Genomic DNA, 13,604 nt, shown 5'->3' on the forward strand with positions numbered 1-13,604 from the left:
ATACTCTATGTAGCATAGAGTTTTAGGAATTTTGACCAAAAAAAAGTAGAATTATGTATCCATCCCTCCATCATGACTTTGAATGTTACACCACTGATTAATCTTTGTATCTTGAGGTCTCTTGCAGCTTGTGACTTATCCCTGTGCTCAGGTCAGCAACCTTTGACGTGCTTTCCATCCATACAGTTTTTCCTTCTCCAGATGGTGACGTTAGCAGAGCCCATTACTTAGCTGTGCATTACTACAATGACATGCCCATCACAGGCTACAAATGAAGTAACTAAGGTTTGTTTTGATTATGGCACTTGTTTTAATTCAGGATTGGGTGGGCCTGTTGGTGTGGGTCACCATGATGGTAGGACATCACTATAGGAGTGAATGTTGAAGCAGTTGTCCACAAGACAGGAATGCACACGGAAGAGTAAACAACATCAAAACCAGGAAGTTGGAGGTGGGGGAGAGAAGACAGAAGGGCTATCAATGGCTTAAGGACTTTCCGTAGGCCCCTCCTGTAGATCCATACATAGCACCTTGCTCTAGAACCCTAACCACCCAGCCTTTAATACATGGACCTTTGAGGTGCTCTCCATGTTAAAGCACAGAATGGATTACAATAGTACATAGCCTGCTTGCTGGTCTTGTTTCCTCCATGTCTCGAAATACATTTGCTAGGTATCCAATGTCATGTGCATCATCCACAGTGTTGTTTCTTCCCTTTTATTTCTGGGTGGTGTTCTATTCTGCTGATTAATCACAGGTTTTTGTTTGTTTGTTTGTTTTTGTTTTTTTGTTTTTTTCACCAGTCCTGGGCTTGAGTTCAGGACCTGAGCACTGTCCTTGGGTTTTCTCAAGGCTAGAACCCTATCACTTGAGCCACGGCACCACTTCTATGGAGGAGTCAAACCTGGATCTTCATAGGCAAGCATGCTACCACTAGGCCAAACTCCCAGACCCTAATCACACTTTTTAAATCCATTCTTTGCTAGAAAGATGCGAGCTGTTTTAGTTTTTGTGAGTAAAAATACATACTGATTTTTGAGAACCTGTTTCCTGATCTATATGATGTTAGCAGTTGTTTTTTTTTTTTTTTCCAATTGGTCATGGGTCTTGAACTCAAGGCCTGAGCTCTTTTTCCTCAAGGCTAGCACTCTACCACTTTGAAGAACAGCACCACTTCTGGTCTACTGGTGGTTAATTGGAGATAGGAATCCCTTGGACTTTCCTGCCCAGGCTGGCTTTGAACTATTAACTTCAGATCTCAGCCTCTTAAGTAGCTAGGATTACAGGTGTGAGCCATTAGTGTCTGGTGAAGTGAGCAGTTTTGTTCTGCCATGTGCTGTCTGCTGTGATGCACTGTCTGGCCACAGGCCCCAGAACAATAGTGCCAACTGGAATGTCTGAAACTCTGAGCCAGAATAAACCTTTCCTCTTTAAGTTGGTTTACCTCAGCTATTTGTCACCATTACAAAAATCTTTCTCATGCAGTGTGTGTGTATCTATATATACACATATATACATATATATATAAACATAGTGTATATACACATATACCATATAGTATATCAATATATATTAATATGCTGACTATAGCACATATATTGAATATATAGAGTATATATACCATATATATACTAAAATAGACCATATCTATAACATATGGATACATTATATATATTCATTTACCCAATTAGTGATAGGAAGACTTTTTTTTCTGCCAAGGGTCATATGTGTATTTATAACATTATTTGTGGGCCTACATTTACTGCAGTTTGCTTAGAAGAAAGCTTCTAGATGTGTGGAATTTTGAGTCCTGCCTACAGTTGCACTGGCAGGACTAGATCAAACGGTTTTACAGGGCTTATCAGGTTGAAAGATATACATTCCCTCCTCCTGCATAATACTATATATTATACACAATCTATTAACATTATATGTAGCCATTACTTTAATGGATAGATAAGACACACACACACACACACACACACACACACACACTTACACACTCCAACACTATCCATAGTTGGCAGCAGCTATGAGTTTTCATTTCCTAATAAAATGACTTGGCAGATCAGGTTGACAAGAGATTGATCAGAAGTAAGTCTAAAGACTCTTCATATTCCTCCCTCAAAGCTTGTACAGGTACATACAGCTAAATACCCCTCTGTCTTTTGGCTGCCTTGGTAAGTTTCCAGAGCATAAAATTACTTTTTTCTTTTCTTTTAATTTGTACCAGTATGGGGGTTGAAGTCAGAGCTTTGACACTGTCCCTTACCTTTACACACAAGGCAGCACTTTACCACTGGAGGCACAGCTCCACTTCTGCACTTGGCTAATTAATTGGAGATAAGTCTCAATGAACTTTCTTCCCAGGCTGGCTTCAAACTGCCATCCTCAGATTCCAGCCTCCTGAGTGGCTGAAATTACAGGCATGAGCCACTGATACTTGACTCATACAATTACTTAAAAAAAAAAAGTTTGTGAGTTTTGTGCTTGTTTTCTGGGAGGAGAACATTTTCATTTGATATATCAGTATTTTCTACTTCCTCAAAGATATATTATTTCCATTTTATTGAATAAAGATGAGAAAAGAATGTGAAGGAACTTTCTTTCTTTCTTTCTTTCTTTCTTTCTTTCTTTCTTTCTTTCTCTTTTTTCCTTCCTCCCTCCCTTCCTTCCTTCCTTCCTTCCTTCCCCCTCTCTCTTTCTTTCTTTTCCTGTGTGAATGCCCAGTTAACTCAGTGTTGTTTATTGAAAAGATTTTCTCCCTTTCTTTCTTTCTTTCTTTCTTTCTTTCTTTCTTTCTTTCTTTCTTTCTTTCTTTCTTTCTTTCTTTCTTTTTCTTTCTCTCCCCCTCTCTTCCCCCCCTCTCTCCCTCCCTCCTTTCCTCCCTTCCTTCCCTCCCTCCCTCCCTCCCTCTTCCTTTTTTTTTTTTTGCCATTCTCAGGCACTGGCCACTGTCTTTGGGCTTTCTCAGGGTAGCACTCTACCACTTGAGCCACAGCACCACTTTTGGCTTTTTCCATGTATGGTGGTACTGAAGATTCAAAATTGAACCCAGGCCTTCGTGCATGCTAGGGAAGCACCCTACCACTAGGGCATACTCCTGCACCTCCCCCACAATACTTTTTTCAAGCTTTGCTTCTGTATATTTGTTAATGGCTATCAAAATTGGCTTTCTGAGTATATCCATGTTCAAGAGGGTGTAGCTGGAATTTTCAATCTATCTTCTCTCATAATTGATGGAAGATTATTAAATTTAATTTTGTTTTCAAATCTTTTTTTTTACACATGAGAATATATAGGTAGTTACAGAAACTCTTTAGAAATATTCTGTAACAGTCAGGTACCTTGATGTACACTTATAATCCCAGCAATTGGGTGGCTGAGTCAGAAGGATCATGAGTTTGTGGCCAGCTTTGGCTGCACAGGGGGACTCAATTTTAGAAAAAAATGTGCTATAATGAACAAATAACTTTTGTTATTTGAAAAATGCAAGGGGCAAAATTAAAGAAACTACTAAATTTACTACTAATGTAATACTGGATTTAAGAAATATATTCAAGCTGGGTTCAGGTGGCTCATACCTGTAATCCTAGCTACTCAGGAGGCTGAGATCTGAGGACTGCAGTTCAAAGTCAGCCTGGGCACAAAAGTCTGTGAGACTCTTACCTCCAATTAACCACCAGAAAACTGCAAGTGGTTCAAATAGTAGAGTGCTAGCTTTTAGCTGAAGAGTTTAGGGACAGCACCCAGGTCCAGCGTTCAAGCCCCACAACTGAAAAAAAAGAAAAGAAAAGAAAAGAAAAGAAGTATATTCTTCGGTTTTAAAGCAATTTATAGCTGAAAAAGAATAAATGTCTCTTTTAAAGTTATACAGTATTCTGTAACACATATGTATTAACTGAAATTTGCATTGGCAAACACAAAATGTCCAGTGTTCATTCTTTCCTGTTTAAACTTTTAAATGCCAATCACCATTTCTAAGTGATCTCATAGAATGACAACATTTAAATAATTTAAGTTCTGTTTCTATGTCTTACAGTTACTATATTATTATTGTTTATTTTGAATCTACTATTTAAACATGGAGTATATAGAATCATAGAAACCTAAATAGCAATTCTAAGTAAGTATAAACTTACCCTTGAAATATCTCCATTACTGAGATATTTCATTTTTAAAGTTAGTTTCCATGTAGGATACAATGTTTCTTTGTTTTCTTTAAATTTTAAAAGTTAAACCCTGGTGCCTGTGGCCTACCCTTATAATCCTAGCTACTCAGGAGGAAGAGATTTGAGGATTAAAGCTAGTCTGCCACACAAATCCATGACGCCTTTATTTCCAATGAATCAAGAAAAAGTCTAAAGTGAAGCAGAGTTTAAGTGAAAACTGAGCTGACCCAACTCAAGCTGTAGTAGCATCACAAAGAATAAAAAAAATTAAAGAATAATTAATACATGTAAAAATTCATCTTTTATAGTGAATTTGGCTAACTGCATCATGTGTGTAAACACCATTTTAACTGAAATATAAGAAGTCCCATCAATCACCCTATCCTTGAGCCAAAGCCCTGCTTCCCATTTTCTAGAGGTTAATTGGAGATAAGAGTCTCAGGTCCTTTTGTGCCCAGGCTGGCTTTGAAACTTGATCCTCAGATCTCAGCCTCCTGAGTAGATAGGATTACAGGTGTGAGCCACTGTGCCTGGCAAGTGTTGATTTCCTCCTAGTCCTGCTCTGGCAATCAGGCTTGATTATTAACTTGTGACACTGTTTGGGGGGGAATGTGTGCAACTTGTTGGGGGAGGGATCTAACGGGAAGAAAGTGAGGTCACTGGGGATACGTCCAAGGACCTTGATCCCTCCTCTTTCTCTCTGCTTCCCAGTTGTAATGAGGTGAGTTCTTTCATGTTAACCATGTGGTCTTGCCACAGGCCCCAAACAATGGGACCAAGAAACGATATATACATTCTTATAAACTGTAAAACACAATCAACTTTTCCTCCTTCTAAGAGCTCATTATCTCTGGTATTTTGTCTCTGTGATAGAAAGCTGCCTAACAGAATATTCAAACTACCAGTTGCCAGATAAAAATATGTAATTGAGTTTATATATTGAAAATCTGTCCAGAAAATGCACTCTGTTTGGTATTTAACCTTAATCATTTAACAAGACTTAATTTGGGATACAGACACACACACACACACACACACACACACACACACACTCACACAGAGACACATGTATTTGCTACAAGTTCTATTTTCCAAATTAAAGAAGTTCTCTTTCAAGCTGGGTGCAGTGGCTCTTACTTGGAGCTGAAGAGCTCAGGGACTGCTCCAGGCCCTGAATTCAAGCCCCACGACCAAGCAAAAAAAAAAAAAGTTCTCTTTCAGGTTTATTATTATTACTACTATTATTATTGTTGTTGTCGTCAGTCATGGGGCTTGAACTCAAGGTCTGGGCATTGTCCTTGAGCTCTTCAGCTCAAGGCTAATGCCCTACCCCTTGAGCCATAGCGCGACTTGGTCTTTTCTAGTGGTTAATTGGAGGTAAAAGTCTCACAGACTTTAGTGCCCAGGCTGACTTTGAACTGTGATCCTCAGATCTCAGCCTCCTGACTAGCTGGAATTACAGATGTAAGCCACCAGCTTTTCTTTCAGTGTTAACTGATAAAATTAGTTTACAGAAAAAATATTGAGCCTTTTCCCAGATTGGTAAACAGTTTTAGTCAGTGTGGCATGGAGAAGGAATCGGCTGGATTATTTTCATCTGGAATGTTAATTTTTTGGGGTGGGGGAGCTGCTATAGAAGTTTGACAGAGGGAGGGGTTTAAGATTCTAGCCAAAGAATGGCTGAGGGGGTGAAGCATGTTCATGACCCTGAACTGGGAGACATAGGCATGAAAAGGGAGAAGAGGCGGGATGGTGCCCATATGAGGAAAGAGTTGATTTATCAGAGGCCCAGGCAGCGCTAGAGCCAAGGAATGAAGCAGAAAGAGCAATTTCTTGTGGTCAGGACAAAGACAGCAGTCCTTGGAAATGTCTGGGGTCTTTAAAAATGGACAGATGCCTGAGCCTCACACAGGCTCAGTAAGTTAGAACCTCAACTGTTGACCATTGAGTGCAGCCAAGGTGGGCAGACAGAGAGGATGACTCAGAAGTTCAAGGTGAAGAAGACCATGGTGTGGAGATGACAGTGGGGTTGAGGTGAAAGGAGCTTGAAGCTGGACACTCACAGTATATACATAGGTGTTCAGAGGTCGTGTGTCCCCTAGGATGCTCAAAGGTGTATGGTGCCAGCTAGAGATCCAGAGGCTGCAGGATGAGGGGAAGTGACAGAAGATAATGAGACTACAAGGAAAATAGAAGCCTTCACAAAAGTTAGAAAAGAAACCGACAACAAGAGTGAACTTGGCCTTGGATGCTTGGGGCCTGCAATCATGTGGGTTCTGGGGAATGGGCAGCCTCCAGGCCAGGTAAATCATCTTCTAAGGGTCAGAAGGTTGGGAAATATGTTTGAACTCTAAGCCTGGGTGCTGTGCTTGAGCTCTTCAGCTCAAGATCTACCACTCAACCACAGCACCACTTCCAGTTTTCTGGTAGTTAATTGGAGATAAGAGTCTCAAGGACTTTGGTGCTTAGGCTTGACTTTGAACCATGATCCTCAGATCTCAGCTTTCTGAGTAACTAGGAGTGCAGGTGTGAGCCACCCAGCTCAGACCATGATTTTGTCCACACACTGCTGCTGTCCAGAGCTGTCAGGTAATCTCTGTGACATACGTAGTCCTTCATGATGATCCACACTCACCCTTTGTCTCCTGCCATCTTCTAGATCCATTACTTGTTTTCAGATTTTTTTTTGCCAGTCCTAGAGCTTGAATTCAGGGCCTGGGCACTGTCCTTCAGCACTTTTGCTCAAGGCTAGTGCTCTACTACTTGAGCCGCAGCACCACTTCTAGCTTTTTCTGTGTCTGTAGTACCAAGGAATTGAACCTAGGGCTTTGTGCACATTAGGCAAGCACTTTACCACTAGGCCACATTCCTGGCCCCCAGAATGTATTTTTATCTATTATTAAATTAAAATAACTGGTCTGTGTTTGGTTAAGGATGAATTAAAAATAAACTGAAAGGAATTCTTTATATTGCAAAATAATTAGATTCTTTTCTCCAATAACTGGGTTCCCTGTGTACTTAACATACTATCCTGTTTAATCACTTTCCCCAAGCCATTTATTATACAAAGAACATAATCTGATTTGACTTTTTCTTGTATAAATTACAGCACATTTTGTGTGTGTGTGTGTGTGTGTGTGTGTGTGTGTGTGTGTGTGTGTTCGCGCGCGCGTGCGCGCGCACGCGCGCTTCTTCTGGGGCTTGAACTCAGGATCTGGACACATTCCTTGCGAATTTTGCTTAAGGTTAGTGCTCTACCATTTGAGCCACAGTTAATTGGTGGTTAATTGGAGAGAAGAGTCTCACAGCTTTTCCTAATATGGTCTTTCCTGTCTTGACTGGCTCCAAACCACAATCCTCAGGTCTCAGCTTCTGGTAGTTATGACTGTAGGCATGAGCCACTGAGTACAGCTAGTTATAGCATATTTTAATGTGAAACAAAGCTAAATAAAAATGAATATAGTTTCCTAATGTTTAACAAATTGTTGCAGAAAATATTCTGGAAAGAAACAAGCGGCACTGGTCCAGAGTTCCTGCTCCAAAGTCTGAACCCCTTATGTAGCACTTGGGTTTTGGGTAGAACAGAGGTGTTTTTTGAGGTTTACTCCAACAGCTACAGTTTCTTGAAAATCACTTGAATCATAAAGATCAGGTTAGTTTTGGTCAAGCTGGTTCTGGCAATAGCAGGCTTTACCTTACTAAGCTAAGCTAGTTTTCATAATGGCAGGTCTTCTTTATTGTCTTCCATTCAATGCTTTCTCTCTGGATCCAGGGCCTGGTATTCTTGCAAGGCCAAGGACATGTGTAACATCTGCTTTTTTTACCCACAGCTCTATGATCAGACTGAGATGCATTATGCACAGAATGATTATGCATCCTACTGTGACAGCTAAGTCTAAGCCTGCTAAGGTTTGCAGCCTGCCTAGTCTTGAGAACCATTTTCCCAATGGGTGGATATGGTTCTGAGGGTGGGGGAAGATCCCCTACTCTCCTGGCCCCCAGTTCCAGCACATTTCCTCAGGGGAATCTTGGTGGTCAAGATACACAGCTTAAAAAATTAATGTTATTGTAAGGTGATACACAGAGGGGTTACAGTTACAAAAGTCAGGCAAAGAGCACATTAACTTTTGGACAATATCACTCCTTCCCTTGTTCTCTTCCATTTTTTTCCTCCCATTCATACCCACAAATTATGTAGTTCATTTTCAACCTAGTGTTCAGTAAGCATTGCTGCTTCATTTGTTTACCCTTTGTCCCTCCATTTCTGTGTCCCCCCATTACACTCCCAAAGACAGATAAAGGAATAAACAGAACAAAAGGAAAAGAAAACAAAAACATCAAAAAAGAAAAATAAAACCTCTCAAAAATGTACAGTTTTTAAATTAGAGACCAAGTGCCATTGTTATGCTAACAGGACTAGTAAATACACAGTTTTGACATGCATTCGACATTGTGTTTAATACGTAGTCCAGCCATGGCAGCCATGACCAAGTCTATGCTTCAGCAGCTCATCCTCCTTCTGCCATGTGTAGATTGGTCACTCCTGCGGTGACCAAATGGGGCTGTTTATTGTCTTGCTCTCTCTATCTTATTCACAGTGAGTTTTCCTGGTGAGATTTTACTTTCTGGTTCCCTGGCTCCTCTGGTACAACAGCTCTCTTAACTCATGTTTGGGGGTCCAAGGAATGATATCTGCAACCTTCACAGCGGGTCAAGATGACAATATGGGGCTCTCCTTAGATGGATTAGAGCTGTCTTTTTTCTTTTCCAGTTTTGTTTGTTTGTTTGCTTTTGCCAGTCCTGGAGCTTGAACTCAGGGCCTGGGCACTGTTCTTGGACACTTTTTGCTCATGGCCAGTGGCAAAGCTCTTCACTCATCCTGAGTAGGTGCAAATCAGGACTAATAGATAATGAAATCCCTGGGCTGGTTTTACTTCTGAGAAGGTGATATCTTCTCAGCTTATAGGTCAGGCATCTTGGCAGTTCGTTGGCTTACATTACTTTTGGAACGGGTTGTACATCTTTGACTGATGTAGACTCACAGGGTAGAGGGTCTGGCAATAACATTCTGACAAGTACTCTGGTTTAGTTTTTTCTCAGCGTCCTATTTCATGGTACTGTGTTACTAGTTGATAGGTCAATTTTTGTAGGATGAGAGGGCACTGGTTGGGGAGCCTTCATCAACCTTGTAGATTGTTGAGTAGTCTTTTTTTTTTTTGCCACCTGGTCTGGATACTGTTTCCTTTACTGTTTCCTGACTTGATGATTTCCCTTTTGATGTCCTCTCAAGTGGATTATAGCCATTGCAATGGGCCCCATATTCCCTTGAGCAGCCAGAGGATTTCTTTCTTGTTTTTTAAATTTCTGTGCCTCCTGCTTAGAATAGACCCCTTTCCTGGCACATGGCTCCATGTATGTGCAAGCAGAGACATTTTTAAAGCCAATGTAGATATGAAGTCTTCCAGCAAGTTCTAGAGCCTTGATTAGGGCTCAGTTTTGCCCATTGGGCCGACTGTCCTTGAAGAAGGGCCTTTGCCTTCTGTGTCTGGTTTTGGATAGTGTCTGCATATCCTTCTCTGACATAACTATTTCTGTTGGCAAAGAGGGTCAAGTTTGGGAACTTGAGGGGGTGATCAGTTGGGTCAGGTCTGCTTGAACACTCTCCGTCTCTCAGGTCTTCACAGACATGGTTCCAGGGGCCCGTGTCTGCTTGCAGCAAGGTAGCAAGATTTATTACTCTGATAGTTTCCAGTTTGACCTGTAGATTTTCACAGAGTAACCCCTAATACTGTGTCATCCAGGAGCTGGTTAGCCACCTGTATCTTTTGCTATCTGTTAAGGTGATCACTGTATAGGACACTTTTACATTAGTGTTTTGGCCTCATGTTAGCTTCTCTGCCTCTTGAGCTAAGCTAGTGGCAGCTAGGGCCTGAAGGCATGGCAGCCATTCTGTCACAATATAGTCCAATTTACTTGGAAAGACAAGCCAACAACCACTGCCACCATGCAAATTCTTGGCTGGGGATGTCTAGAGCCATTTGACTCTTCCCTAAGACAAAGAGGTTGAATTCCTGAGTTTCATTAGGAAATCCAAGGGCTGAGTCAGAGGTCAGCTAGTGCTTGATTTCTTGAAAAGCTTGTTCTTGCTGGGAGTTTGGTCTACTGGTAGAGTGCTTGCCTAGCATGCAGGAAGACCTGGGTTCAATTCCTCAGTACCACATACATAGAAAAAGCTTGAAATGATACTGTGGTAGGGTTCTAGCCTTGAGAAAATTCAAGGACAGTGCTTAGGCTCTGAGCTCAAGGCCAAGACTGACAAAAAAATGCTTGTTCTTGTTCCTTTTTCCATTGCACATGCTCTTGTTCTGAGCCTTTTAACATCTTATTCAGAGGCCTAGCCAATATTGCATATTCTGGTATCCAAATTCTGCAGGAACCATTTGAACCAGGAATTTTCATACCATTTTCTTGGTTTTGGCCTACATGTTGAGAGCAGATAACTTACTATCTTTCTGGTCCTAGCGATCTTCTCTTGTGGGGGACCAAGAACCCTGGCTATTTTACCTGCTGTTGACATATCTGGGCCTTTCTCCAGGAGACTCAGTGTCTAGCCTCTGATAAGAGGGTCAGCAATACGTGAGTGTCCTATCACTTCTTAGGAGGTCATCTGCATATTGTAATACCACACAGTTTAGTTGCTCCCCCAGGAATGTGGCCAAATCTCCATCTATGACTTCTCCACGTCATTGGCAGGCCCCTATTATTATTTAAACCATGAGCTCTCAAGGGCCTAGCATCTGAGAGCTTGATCCCCCCTAATCTGAATCTCATGCAGCCAGGGTCAGTGAAATTTTCCTTTCCAATTAGAATATCCATTTTTTTCCAGTGGTCAAATTCCCTGCAATAAACACATTAGATTTTTGCTGGTCTGTCTTATTCTGAGCATCATGGTTTTGATTGACATTTTGTTGGTCACTTCCAGCAGTTGTGAGGCATTCTTCCTCTTGAATCCCTCCAATATTTTAAGTTTCTTCCATATGTCCATATAGGTCTGGGCCCACAAATGTGGTGTTTGCCATCCACTGGTTTTTGAGGGCCTCAGCATATAAGAAGGTGAAGGTTTAGAAGGTCTTGCAACAATCTTTCATAGATGCCTGCAGGAAATTCCTGAGACTCCTGAAACCCAGTCATAGTTTTGGACAGCAGTTAGTACTGAAGGGCTGATAATAAAATACAGGCCACCCCTCTTGTCCTATGTCATCTGGGCCAATTTGCTGAGGGCCCCATGCTTCTCAGAGGGCCATTTGCAATGCTTGAGCTTGAGTGCAGGCTGAGGGGCAGGCTTGAAGGGCTAGTCCACAGGTTTGGAGCCGAGTTCCACTTGTGGGGGTGAAACTGATGGTGGTAGATATTGGGGCAGGGGGCTCAGTACCTCTGCTACTGCCGAAGGGCAGCTGGGACATATGGTAGAGGTGCAGGTGCCTCTTTATCTGTGCCTCCCTGATATGTGGACTGCTTCTTTTCTGAGGCCTGGATGGTTTGCTAAGAAGACCCTGCACTGGCCCTGTAAGTCTGTGAAGAATCCCATCTATGAGGGTAGGGTTGAGGCAATCTGTAACCAGGAGTCTATTACATAGGGGAACAATGCGGGTGACCAGGATTCACTATCACCAGATGGTATGCTTCCCTATTAGTGGGGAAGTGGAGGGTGCCTTCTGGGAGCCAAAAATTGGCCACTTGGCCATTGGACAGAACAGATCTTTTGAAGATGCCTGGGAGCCATCTTGATTCTGTAATCCCCAGAAGAGCCCCTTTTATAGTTCTTAAGCACATACTCTTAAGACTGTTGGTTTTGAAAGACTCCTACCCATGTTGCCCCCAGGGAAAGTCACTCATGTTTGCTATCTACCTGGCCACATCACTTACAGGAGCTCGACACTTGTTGGCTGAAGGTATACCTATACAGATCCGGTCAGAGGTTCTGTTATGGGACATGAATCACCATTATATCATACAGAGTCACCATGGAACGAGAACTGACTCAGACTCTGTAGCTTTTGGCAGTGGAGCCACAAGTAGTTTCACATTCATTCACACATTACTAAAAGTGGTTAACCCCTCCCCCCCCACACTGTGGGTGTATTCTAAAGTGGTGGCCCTCTGTGAAGTGAAGCAATGGACAGGGTCTACTCTGGTGGCTCTTTTTAGACAGTGCTCTCCTTGCATCCTACTGGATGCAACTGGTTGGGTCAGAGAGATTCAGAAGCAGATATTCAGAGTTGGTCCATCTCTCTACTGAGTCTGGGAAACTGCCGCTTTCTCAGAACCTAGGGCCCCTAGGAGAAGAAGGATCTGAAATAACAATTGGGTAGCACCACTTCCTTCAAACTTAAGAGCTGATATGTTTCCACAGAGTGAAGGCCTGCCCTTGTGACACAAAGGGCCAATACAAGTTGTAGTTTCCCAGGCAGAGAATCTAATTGTTCCAGAAAATAGTCTGGGAAGAAACAAGCAGCCCTTCGCACTCTGGAGAGTTGGAGAACTCATATTTTGTATGCCACCTTGGGCCCAGAGGAATACTACTCCAAAGACTGAGCCCTGATAGGAGTACAATCCTTTCCTTTCCCAGCACTTGGGTTCTCGCTTTTAGTGCCAGGAAGAGGGCTTACCCCCACTTCTAGTTTCTTGAAAATTACTTGAAGTATAAAGGGCAAGCTAATTTTGGTCAAGTTGGTTCTGGCAAGAGCAGACTTTTCCTTATCAGGCCGAGCTAGTTCTGACAACAGCATGTTTTCCTTATCAAAACGATGCATTTGATGGCACTCAATGACTTATTTCCCTTTGTTTCCCCATGGAGCATCCCATTCAGGTGTATGTTTACTTTGTTAAAACTGCCAAGGATGTAATACCTACACAAGGTGACCTCAAAAAAACTTGGGTAGTTTTAGCACTGTGTTAGTAGTTGTAAGCAGAGATGTCTGACAAATTATTGCAAATTCGAAGATTTAAGGAAGTCAGGTGCCAATGGTTCAAGCCTGTAATCCTAGCTACTCAGGAGGTTGAGATCTGAGAATCATGGTTCAAAGTCAGCCCTGCATGAAAGTATGAGAGACTCTTATCTCCAATTAACCACCAGAAAACTGGAAATAGTCCTGTGACTCAAAGTGGTAGAGCACTATCCTTGAGCTGAAGAGCTCAGGGACAGTGCCTAGGCCCAGAGTTTAAGCCCCAAGACCAATTAAAAAAAAAAAGATTCAAGGAGATTGTTTTAAATGTTGATTGTGGATCAGATGCAGATTCAGTCCCTTTTCTTTTTTCAATACTAGATTTGGAATTCTGGGCTTCTAATGCATTCCAATTGCTTGTTAGGCTGGTTAAATGTCTTCAACCTCACGCACTAGAGTTTTGGTGTCTACCCTCTTGGATTGTTGA

This window comes from Megascapheus bottae, chromosome 22, assembly GCF_031878675.1.
Source record: "Megascapheus bottae isolate mThoBot1 chromosome 22, mThoBot2.hap1, whole genome shotgun sequence".
Taxonomy (NCBI): Eukaryota; Metazoa; Chordata; class Mammalia; order Rodentia; family Geomyidae; genus Megascapheus; species Megascapheus bottae.